This window comes from Notamacropus eugenii, chromosome 4 (assembly GCF_028372415.1).
Source record: "Notamacropus eugenii isolate mMacEug1 chromosome 4, mMacEug1.pri_v2, whole genome shotgun sequence".
NCBI lineage: Eukaryota > Metazoa > Chordata > Mammalia > Diprotodontia > Macropodidae > Notamacropus > Notamacropus eugenii.
In genome coordinates, this window is record NC_092875.1 from 233,580,903 (window position 1) to 233,592,153 (window position 11,251).

General features: G+C 37.3%; 1 protein-coding gene across 8 annotated transcripts in view; it reads left to right on the top strand.

Annotated features, from left to right (window-relative positions):
- PPP4R1 (protein phosphatase 4 regulatory subunit 1) overlaps window positions 1-11,251 on the top strand; it is a 96,365-nt gene that overhangs the window by 38,125 nt on the left and 46,989 nt on the right. The window lies entirely within an intron of this gene.

An 11,251-nucleotide genomic window follows, 5' to 3' on the forward strand; every position in this document is an offset into this window, starting at 1 on the left:
GTATGATTTTTGATTCTTTTTTTATTTCGATTTTACTACTTTCAAAATGTTCTTTTACTATCTTAAAAAAAATTTTTTTTTTAAGAAAGTAAGGAAATAATTCTTTTCACCGTGGCAGCCAAAAGAAGCAAGCAGCATAACATAATGGGTGGTGGCTGGTGTTAGAGTTTGGAAGACCTGGATTCAAGTCCTTTCTTTGCCACATGTTGATTCTGTAACTTTTCTTGGACAAGTCATTTAACCTCTTAGTGCCCTAGGTAATTCTCTTTTAACACTCTTAAGTTGAAGAGAAGGTGTGATCTAGAAAGAGTTCCTAACTGGGAGCAACTGGACTAGTAAAAATGATGGAATAGGAGGTAGTAATACAGACCAACTCCCAACCCTACTCTAACCAAGATCTGAGGAGAATGCCAGACTGAGTCATGATTGGAAAATCTCAGGAGAAACCATAGTGTGCCTAAAATCATGAATTCCTCTCATTGGCAAATGAATAGGGCAACAATTACAAAACCCAGGGCAGGCTTATAGTTCTGTCACTCTGAACTTGGAGCAAGAACATCAGGTTAAATAACCAGCAGACTCAGACCAGGGGTGGATCTGTAGTTTTCTCCCTTTGATTCCATAGAAGGATTTTGCAGTTAATACCTGGGTGAACATTCAGGATGGACTGGTATCACTGTTCCTCTGACCTAGCTGAATCTACTGTTGATTCCAGAGGCACAGAGATCAGTGTCAGCCTACAGCTCTGTTTCTCTAAATCCACAGAGGTCCCTCCCTCTAATTAGATTATAAGGACTGGGGTTAACTGTCTCCTGTTTCCTAGAGCTCAACCTTAAGGGCAAAAGTCTATAGTTGTGTTACCTAGGCTCAAATACTCAGTCTATGAGGGCAGTCGTATGCTCTTACACTACTGAAGGCTCACTGGAAGTTTATGGTTCCCTGACTATAGGTATCCTTGTGTTCCTTGCAGAGTATTACCTACCCTTAATAATAAGAAAATAGATTTTTGTTCATTGAGAAAAAATTAAGTTGAGCTGAGCTACACCTGTCAAATTGGTTGATATGACAGAAAAGGAAAATGATAGGTAGGGGAGTGGCAGGATGTGGCAAAATGAAACACTAAGGCACTTTGGTGAAATTGTATACTGATTCAGTCCTGAGTGAACCATTCCTTAGAGCAGTTTGGAACTATGCCCATTGACCAAGCGATACCTCTACTAGATCTGTATCCCAAAGAGATGAAAAACAAAAAGGAAAAGGACATATATGTACAAAAATATTTAGAACAACTCTTTTAGTGGTGGCAAAGAATTGGAAATTGAGAGGATTTCCATCAATTGGAGAATGGCTGAACAAGTTGTGGTATATGATTGTAATGAAATACTATTGTGCTATAAGAAATGATGAGCAGTATGCTCTCAGAAATACCTGGAAAGATTTTACATGAACTGATACAGAGTGAAATGAGCAGAAAGAAACAGGAGAACATTATGGACAGTAGCAGCAATATTGTATGATGATCAGTTGTGAATGACCTACCAATTTTCAACAATACAGTGATCCAAGACCATCCTGAAGTACTCATGATGAAAGATGCTATCAAGAGAAAGAACTAATGAGTCTGAATGTAGATCAAAATGTAATTTTTCTTTAGTTTTCTTGAGTGTTTTTTTTCTTTTGGGGTCTGTGTTTTCTTTCACAACATGGCTAATATGGAAATATATTTTGCATGACTGCACATATATAATCTTTATCAAATTGCTTCTCTTCTCAATGTGTGTGGAGGGGGGGAGGTTGAGGAAGGGAGTTTGGAACTCATAATTTTAAAAAACATGTTAAAAATTGTTTTTATGTACAATTTGAGAAAAATAAAATATTTTTTCATTTAAGGTTCAAAAATGCTAAGTTGAATTGAAAAGAAAAAAACATGCAATTTCCAAAAATACAGCAACAGGACCCCAGATAATATAGCTCAGGACCATATGGCACACATTTTTATCAGATGCTCAGTTTGACTCTCACGCATGGGCCAATTTAGGAAATAAGGCTAGAAGAACAATTAAGCTCCCCTACCTTCCCTTCTCCCCCCCCCAAAAAAACCCCTAACCAGCAAACTACTAGTACATTGAACCATTTAATGATGCCAGGGACACAGAAGACACAACACAGAAGAGGAGAATATCTCTAAAAACATCCGCAGGCAGAACCTCAAAGAAACTCTGAGCTATAAGCTATAAGTTATAACTTAGTCATAAAGTCAACTAGAGTTCCTACAAAAAATGAAGCAAGAGTTTTAAAATATAATAAATGAAATTAGAGTGATAGAGGAACAAATTGGAAAAGAAAAAAGAGCTTGAGAGAAAAGACCTAAAAAGTGAATTAATGGAGGAGGCAGAACCAAGATGTCAAGGTAGAAAAATGCACCTACAATATAGCCCCATAGCCTATAAAATACCTATAAAAAAATGACCCTAAACAAATTCTAGACAGCAGAAGCCACAAAACGACAGAGTAAAAGAGTTTTCCAGCCTAACACAGCCTGGAAGGCAGACTGGAATCACACAAGGCTCAGAGCACAGCCCAGCCTTGGTGCAAGCAGGCCCTGGGCGGAATCCGTGGCAGCAGCTGCAGTTCCCAGATTGCTCAACCCACAAACACCAAAGATAGCTTCGAAGATCCTGGGCAGAAAAGCTTGTGGTATCTCCCAGACCAGAGCACAGGCCAGGAGAGAAGTAAACTTCTCTCCCTTGATTGTGCCACCATGGAGGAATTGAGAACTTAATAGGTTCCCAGAGTATACCCTCCTCTTGACAAAGGACTCAAAAGTCAAGTAACTGACTGGGAAATAGCCCAAAAAAGGAGGAAAACAAAAGACTATATAGAAGGCTACTTTTTAGCAGACAGCTATTTTCTTCCATCCTTTAGGATGAAGAAGAACAATGCTTACCATCAGAGGAAGACCTAAAAGTCAAGGCTTCTGCATCCAAAACCTCCAAAATAAATATGCAATGGTCTCAGGCCATGGAAGAGCTCAAAAAGGATTTTGAAAACCAAGTAAGAGAGGTGGAAGAAAAATTGGGAAGAGAAATGAGAGCAATGCAAGAAAATCATGAAAAGCTAGTCAACAGCTTGCTAAAGGAGACCCAAAAAAATGCTGAAGAAAATAACACCTTGAAAAATAGGCTACCTCAGTTGGCAAAAGAGGTCCAAAAAGCCAATGAGGAGAAGAATGCTTTCAAAAGCAGAATTAGACAGATGGAAAAGGAGGTTCAAAAGCTTACTGAAGAAAATAGTACTTTAAAAATTAGAATGGAGCAGATGGAAGCTAATGACTTTATGAGAAACCAAGAAATTACAAAACCAGTCCAAAAGACTGAAAAAATACAAGACAATGTGAAATATCTCATTGGAAAAACAACTGACCTGGAAAATAGGTCCAGGAAAGACAATTTAAAAATTATGGGACTGCCTGAAAGCCATGATCAAAAAAAGAGCCTAGACATCATCTTTCATGAAATTATCAAGGAAAGCTACCCTGATGTTGTAGAACCGGAGGGTAAAATAAATATTGAAAGAATCCACCGATCACCTCCTAAAAGAGATCCAAAAAGAAAAACTCCTAGGAATGTTGTAGGTAGATGTTGAAAATTGAAAACAAATTATTTATTTATTTATTTGGCATTTTAAAAAAAGAAAAAAATGAATTAATGACTTAGTACGTGTGGTATAAAACCTTACCCAAGTAACAGACTGCTTAAAAATGTACCAAATCAAAGTTAATGCCTCCACAAGACAGCCAGATATTAGAACAAGGTCAAAAGCCTGGGGGAAAAAATAAAAGAAGAAAAAGTATAGCTCTCATATAATAAACAATTGATCTGAAAAACAGAGCAGAGAGAGAGAATTTAAGAATTACTGGACTATGTAAAAGTCATGACCAAAAATAGAGCCAGGATGCTACATTTCAAGAATCATGAAAGAAAAGCTGCCTAGACCCTATGAAGTCTTGGCAACAAAATGTAGAAAAAATTCACCAGTTACCACCTAAAAGAAACCCTAAAATGAAAATTCACCAGAACGTTACTAGAGCTTTAATTGTCAAAGCAAAATAGTACCATAAGCACCCAGAAAGAAGGAGGTCAAGTTCCAATTCACAGTCAAGATGACTACAAGATTTGTCAGCTACCACAGAGGAGTGGAGAGCTTGGAATGCAGTATTACAAAACATACAAAATAGGTTTTACAATAATTTACCCAGGAAAACTGAGTAAATCCGCCAGGGGGAAAAATTGATCTTTAATGAAATAGATGACTTATAAGCATTCCTACTGGAAAATAGTATAAGCATTTATATACCACCTTTTGGGTGTCAGGCACTGTGCTAAACACTTTTTTTCTTTTTTAATCTCATTTGATCCTTATAACAATCCTGGGAAATAGGTGCTGTTTTTATTCGCAATTTATAGTTGAGTAAACTGAGACAGATTGAGTGATTTGTCAAGGGTAACACAGCTGTAAGTGTGTGAGGCCAACCTTGAATTCAAGTCTTCCTATTTCAAGTCCCATCACCAGCTGACTCTAAAAAGACCACAGTTAAGTAGAAACTTTGAAATACACAGAAGTCAAAAGAAACAAAAAGAAAACAATCCCAATGATCCTTAGAACCTTAATGTCATTAGAGTTCATATAAATTAAATAAGACAGAAGGCCGAAAGTGACTTTATATTTTAATGATCTTAAACGAAGAAAGGAAAAGGATGGAAAAAGGAATATACCAAAGCATTTGAAGGAAAGAAGTTTGGGGTACATTTTACTGAACTGGGAGCAACTCAAAAATATGACTACCAAAGTTGTTTTTTCTTTTTGATATGTGTGTGAATCCTTTTTTTTTTCCTATTTAAATATATTTTCACCTTAGTCATGTTGCGTAGAAGAATTAAAATGAATGGGAGAAATTATAAAACAAAATATAATACAAAAAAAATAGTCTGCTTCATTCTGTGATCCAGTTCCATAGTTCTTTCTCTAGATGTGGAAGCCATTTTGCCTCAGGAGTCCATTGGGAATTTTTTAACTCCTTGCATTGCAATGAAGTTCCAAGTCTGCCAGAAAAATTCCTCACACATTGTGGTTGTTGCTGTGTACAAAGTTCTCCTGGTTCTGCTCTTTTCACTCAGCATCAGTTCATATAAGTCTTTCCAGGCCTCTCTGAAGTCTTCCTGTTCATCATTTCTTATAGCACAATAGTATTTCATTACATTCATATACCACAATTTATTCAGCCATTTCCCCAATTGATGGGCATCCCCTTGATTTCCAGTTTTTGGCCACCACAGAGAGAGCAGCTATAAATATTTTTGTACATGTGTGACCCTTTCCCATTTTTATGATCTCTTGGGGATAGAGTCCTGGAAGCGATATTGCTGGGTCAAAGAGTATGCACATTTTTGTGGCCCTTTGGGCCTAGTTCCAAATTGCTCTCCAGAATGGTTGGATCAGCTCATAGCTCCACCAACAATGAATTAATGTTCCACCTCTCCCACATCTTCTCCAACATTTATCATCTTCCTGTTCTGTCATGTTAGCCAATCTGATAGGTGTGATGTGGTTACCTCAGAGTTGTTTTGATTTGCATTTTTCTAATCAGTAGTGACTTAGAGCATTTTTTCATATGACTGTAAATAGCTTTAATTTCTTCCCCTGAAAACTGCCTGTTCATATCCTTTGACTATTTATCAGTTGGGGAGTGACTTATATTCTTGTACATTTGACTCACTTCTCTATATATTTTAGAAATGAGGCCTTTATCACAGATACTAGTTGCAAAAATTCTTTCCCAGTTTTCTGTTTCCCTCCTAATCTTGGTTGCATTGGGTTTGTTTGTGCAAAAACTTTTCAATTTAATGTAATCAAAATTATACATTTTGTACTTCATAATGTTTTCTATCTTTTGTTTAGTCAAAAATCTCTCTATTCTCCATAAATCGGATAAACACACTATTCCTTGCTCCGCTAATTTGTTTATAGTATCAGTCTTTATACTGTGTGAATCCTTTGGGCCAGTTGCATGGCTGTGTTAAAAGGTGTGCAGATAAGATTGTTCAAACAATAGCCTCTTGAGCCAGACAAAGGAAAGTGGTTGTAAAGATAATCTCAGGAAAAAGATTGAAAAAGAATCTCAAAAGTAACACTGTAAGAAAATAAAATTATAAAACCAAGAGATATCAGAAAATGTATTTTAGCAATTTGACAAGAATTAGCTAACAGGATTACTCAGAGCACTGAGAAAGCGAGAAGAGACTGAGGTGCAGGAAGGGCTTACACAAGGTATTAAGTATTAGGGACTGGAGTTGAATCTGGGCCTCTTAATCCAGCAATGATCAAATAAATTATCTGAAAGGGGGGAAAAAGGCATTACTACATGCTTATTATATACATAACACTATTGGGGATATAAACAGAAAGTAAGACAGTCTTTTCTTAAGGAGGTCACATTCTAATTAAGGAGACAATATAAAAGATTTCAACTGCAAATCAGATGAAAAATCCCATGGTTCTTAAGGTATGCAGCAGCAAAGCAGATTGGGAATAGTAATGCATCTTTAGTATTTTGCCGCTGATAAAATCGTAACAGTTTCTAGTGTTGAACCATTTGATAGTGCCAAGGATCTAAGTGTTAACTTTCTTTTCTGAGTCTGACTGTGGTACTTACAGAAGCTGGGCTGATGGTCTGAGGAGCATTGTTCTTCCCAAGGCTCTTTGATTTAATGTCCTGAGTTACTTCTTTTAGGGTACGAAGAGAAGTGGTTTGACTAACTTGGCGTATGGGCCTCCTTTTTCTCCTTCAGAGTCACCTGGCTACTTCAGCTAGTTTGGTTTATCTGCCCCATAGGTGGCAGTCAGAGATGGTTGACCTTTTCCTCTCTGGAAGTTGCCTGCCAAGTTGCTACTTGTTAGGCCTAGAGTGGGAGCAGGAAAATGGTTTTAAGAGTTGCTACCATTCCTGGGATCTTCAGGTTTACTTTTTAGTTGTTCAGCAGTTGGTGGGGGGGATGGTGGTAAGGAAGGTGGACCCCCAGAGATTTTGTTCCCCTGAATGGGGAGCACTGCTTCCAGGCCCTCTGTCTTTTATGCTGGGAGACTTGGACTTGAAGCAAGGCCAGTGGTCTGAGGGGCCCTGCTGTTCCTAAGGCTTTTGGGTTCAGAGTCCTGCTGGGCTGTGGAGTATTGTATAGAAACCTGGGCATGATACTTAGTTTATTCCTAACCATTGAAGTTGTGATGAAATGATTTATCTGAACTACAAAGAAATATGTTTATGCTACAGGTAGAAAGAATGAGTACTGGAGTCAGAATCAGAAGATCTAAGTTTTGAATCTTGTTTCTTTACTTAGAGGCAGCTAAGTGACACAGTGTATAAACCACCAGGCCTGCAGATGGACAGACCTGAGTTCAAATTCCTCTTCAGAAACTTATTAGCTGTGTGATCCTGGGCAAAACACTTAACATCTGCCTGCCTCCATTTCCTCAATTGTGAAAAGGGGATAATAATAGCACCTATCTCCCAGGGTGGCTGTGAGAAGCATATGAAATATTTATAAATTAGCACAGTGACTATAATATTGTAACTATTTAATAAAAACTTGTTCCATTTCCCTCCCCCCTCACCTCCCTTCTATTTACTATATTGTCACTTAGCCTTTTTAGGTCCACTTTTCTCTTCTATATGATGTGTGGATCTCTAAGCTTCCAAAAATCTAAATCCTTTTCTGTGATTTAATTATGTGTTTTTGTTTTATTTGAACACAAAGTTAAGTGCATACTCGCACTTTGCCTAAGTTGTGATAATGTGAATTTTAGATGGCATTCTTGTTCAACCGAATCTTTAAACACACTTGAATTTAATTTTTGTTTTTAATTAAGACTGTAATGCAGCAGATAACTATTTAGAAACATAAGTCAACTACATTTAATGCATGTTAGATACACACAAGAAATCTTTTCTCTAATTAAAGTCCATATAATGGGGCTGATGTATTAGAAGATTCATTATGTCCTGTAGTAGACTATGCCTTGAGTAATCTTAGTGCCTAGTTTTTCCTCTTGTCAAGTTGCTAAAATATAATTACTGTAGGGCCTGGTTTTATGATTTTGCTTTCTTATGGTTTTACTTTGATTCTTCCTTTAATTTCTTTTCTGGTCTTAATCTTTTCTCCATTTTCCTTTGCCTTATTCACTATGCCAACCTTTTCTAAGCATTGTTTTCTATAAGGGAAGCAAGATAACTCTAAACTTCTTTCCTGGGATTCAGAGATTGTCAATTGTGAAAGAGCTGCCAGAAGGAATTATGACTGGAACCAAGTTGAAAATAAGTAATATCTTCCCTATCCTTAACATATATTTTTAAAAATTCATTGATGCCTTTTTGAGCAAGTCATTTCCCATTCTCCTTAGTGACAAAAACAATTAAGCAAAAGTACAGGTGCCCTGTTCTACAATTTATACAATATTCTGTCATAGTAGTTTTCCACCTCCCTGCCATTTGGAAGGAAATCTGTTTCATTTGCTCTTCTCCAGGACCTTAATTGACTTTTCCATTACTTGGAATTCAGCTTTAGTCGTCTTTTCATTTGGATTTGTATAATTTTTAAAAACTGTAGACATTGTGTGATACAATTGTAATAATAAGTAGCAGTTAGATAAATACTTCAAGATTTGCAAAGCACCTTGAATATGTTCTCATTTGATCTCACAATAACCCTGTAATATAGGTGCTTTTTACTGATCAGGCTGAGGGAAGTTAAGTGTTTTGTCCAGGGTCACACAGCTAGTTAGATCTTGCCAAGTCTGTTTTCATCAGTCTCCTAATTGCTCTCTTTGTATCCATTCTTTCCCCTTGCCAATCCACACAGGTATCATATTTATAGCCCAAAAGAACAGGTTTGATTCTTTCATGCCTCTAGAAACTTTAGTGACTTCCATTGTCTCTAGGATAGAATACAAACTTCTCTGTTTAGCATTTAAAGCTTTTCATAGTCTGACTTCAGTTTGTCTTCCCATACTAGTTGCATACTGCCCCACATCGGGCACTTTGTGTTCCAACCATCATGGCCTGTTTTTCATTCCACTGGTGCTACATTCCATGTTTCACCTTTGTGCCTTTTGTAGGCTGTCTCCTATTTCCTCACTTTTGCATCTTGGAACCACAGCTCAGCTCTTGTCTCTTCCTGTGTTATCTTCAGTTATTACTGCCTTCTTTAAAAAGATTATTTTATTTGTTTTCAGTGTTCTACAATCACCTCCATATATCTTAATTTTTTTCCTCTTCCTCTCCCTCCTTCCCCTTTCCCTCCCCACTCCCTCCCCAAGATGGCATACAATCTTATATATGTTCTAGACATACATTCCTATTATATACATTTTCACCTTAGTCATGTTGCATAGAAGAATTAAAAATGAATGGGAGGAAACATAAAACAAAACAAAACATAGTACAAGAGAAAATGGTCTGCTTCTTTCTGCAAGCCAATTCCATAGTTGTTTCTCTGGATGTGGAAGGCGTTTTGCCTCAAAAGTCCATTGGGAATTTTTTAGGTCCTTGCATTGCTATGAAGGACTTAAGTCTACCAGAAAAATTCCTCGCACACTGTGCTTGTAGCTGTGTACAAAGTTCTCCTGGTTCTGCTCCTTTCACTTTACTCTCTGAAGTCTTCCTGTTCATCATTTCTTACAGCACAATAGTATTCCATTACATTCATATACCACAGTTTATTCAGCCATTCCCCAATTGATAGGCATCCCCTTGATTTCCAGTTTTTGGCCACCACAAAGATAGCTGTTACTGCCTTCCTCAGATCACGTTGCATTTAACTTTTAGATTGTGTATTTTTTCATCTCTGAACATGTTGCATCCCCTCCAAAGAAAGTAAACTCATTGAGGGTGGGAAATGCCTGTCCTTTGTATTTGTATCCCTAGTATCTAGCACAGTGCTTCTCCCAGGGCACGTATATAAAGTAAATGTTAGTTGATTGATAGATATTCCATTGCCATCCTGATAATATCCTTTTGAGTGCAAAAAGAAGAAACATAGTTAAGTCTACTGTCACATATTCTCATAACTTCTACTCTTACTTACCTCTTTTACATTTACTTCTGTGCCTTTAATAGGAAAATCCGGGCATTCTTCTGTTACCTTTCAAATTACCTGAATTAAACATTAGTCACAAAACTCTTAGCATTATTTCATTCATAGATTTGATGTCTAAATGTTTTCTTTACAGCTCTCAGGTAAGGTAGGTGATGTCAAAATAAGGCTCGGTATGGATAAGTGATTTGCCTATAGTTATATGGCCTCAGGTATCACCAAGGCAATATTCACAGCACTGAAGGCAACTGTGAATCATTTAGTCAGACCCCCAAAAGCCAAATCCCAACATCAGAAAGCCAAATCCATCATAGTAACCAGGAAGTCAATACACATTAGCACTGCAGGGGACACTGCCATTCCCAAACCTTCCTACCCTCCCCTGGGGCTTTCCCACAAGCTCACAACCATAGTTGTCTGCCTGCCTATGTCCTCTCTCCTCTGCTCTAACTACTCTCACCAACTTCCTCCCAGCTCTGCTTCATCCATTCAGCAATCTCCTCCCACCATATAAGACTTAGGCTTCCATGTGATTTAAGCAGGTCACATAGTCCTATTAATGGGTGGGAAAGATCCTCAAATTAAGCAAAAGTACATTAACAATACACCCAATTAATGCGTAGCTAGCAAATTTTGATGCCTGGTTAGTTGAGTCAGTTTTCAGACCTTAGTCTTTAAAAAAAAAACAAACTTCTGAGAAGAACTGAGGACTGATTCAGACCTTTCCAGGTCTTTGTGACCCTAGGTAAGTAACTTGATCTCTCTCAATATTTTCTTCTATAAAATGTGGAAAATATTTGTGTTTCAGATCTTGTGACATTAAAATATGTGAACTCATCAGTTTGAGTTCTTCATCCACTAATAGTGGTCATAACCCCTCCATGCTTTCTTGCTGCTGGTTTTGTCCATCTTATAGTATCTACCCAGTATAGTAGAGGACTTTTTGTCTCTTTTGAATATGTTATAGATATAAAAATAATACTTGGGCATCCATCTATTATTTTTAATTCTTGTTGAGGTATCAGCTAGTTCTTTTTCCATTTATATATGCCCTGTCCTTAAGGATGTCTTTCATGCCACTTCTTGTAAAGGAGTATTCACTGGTA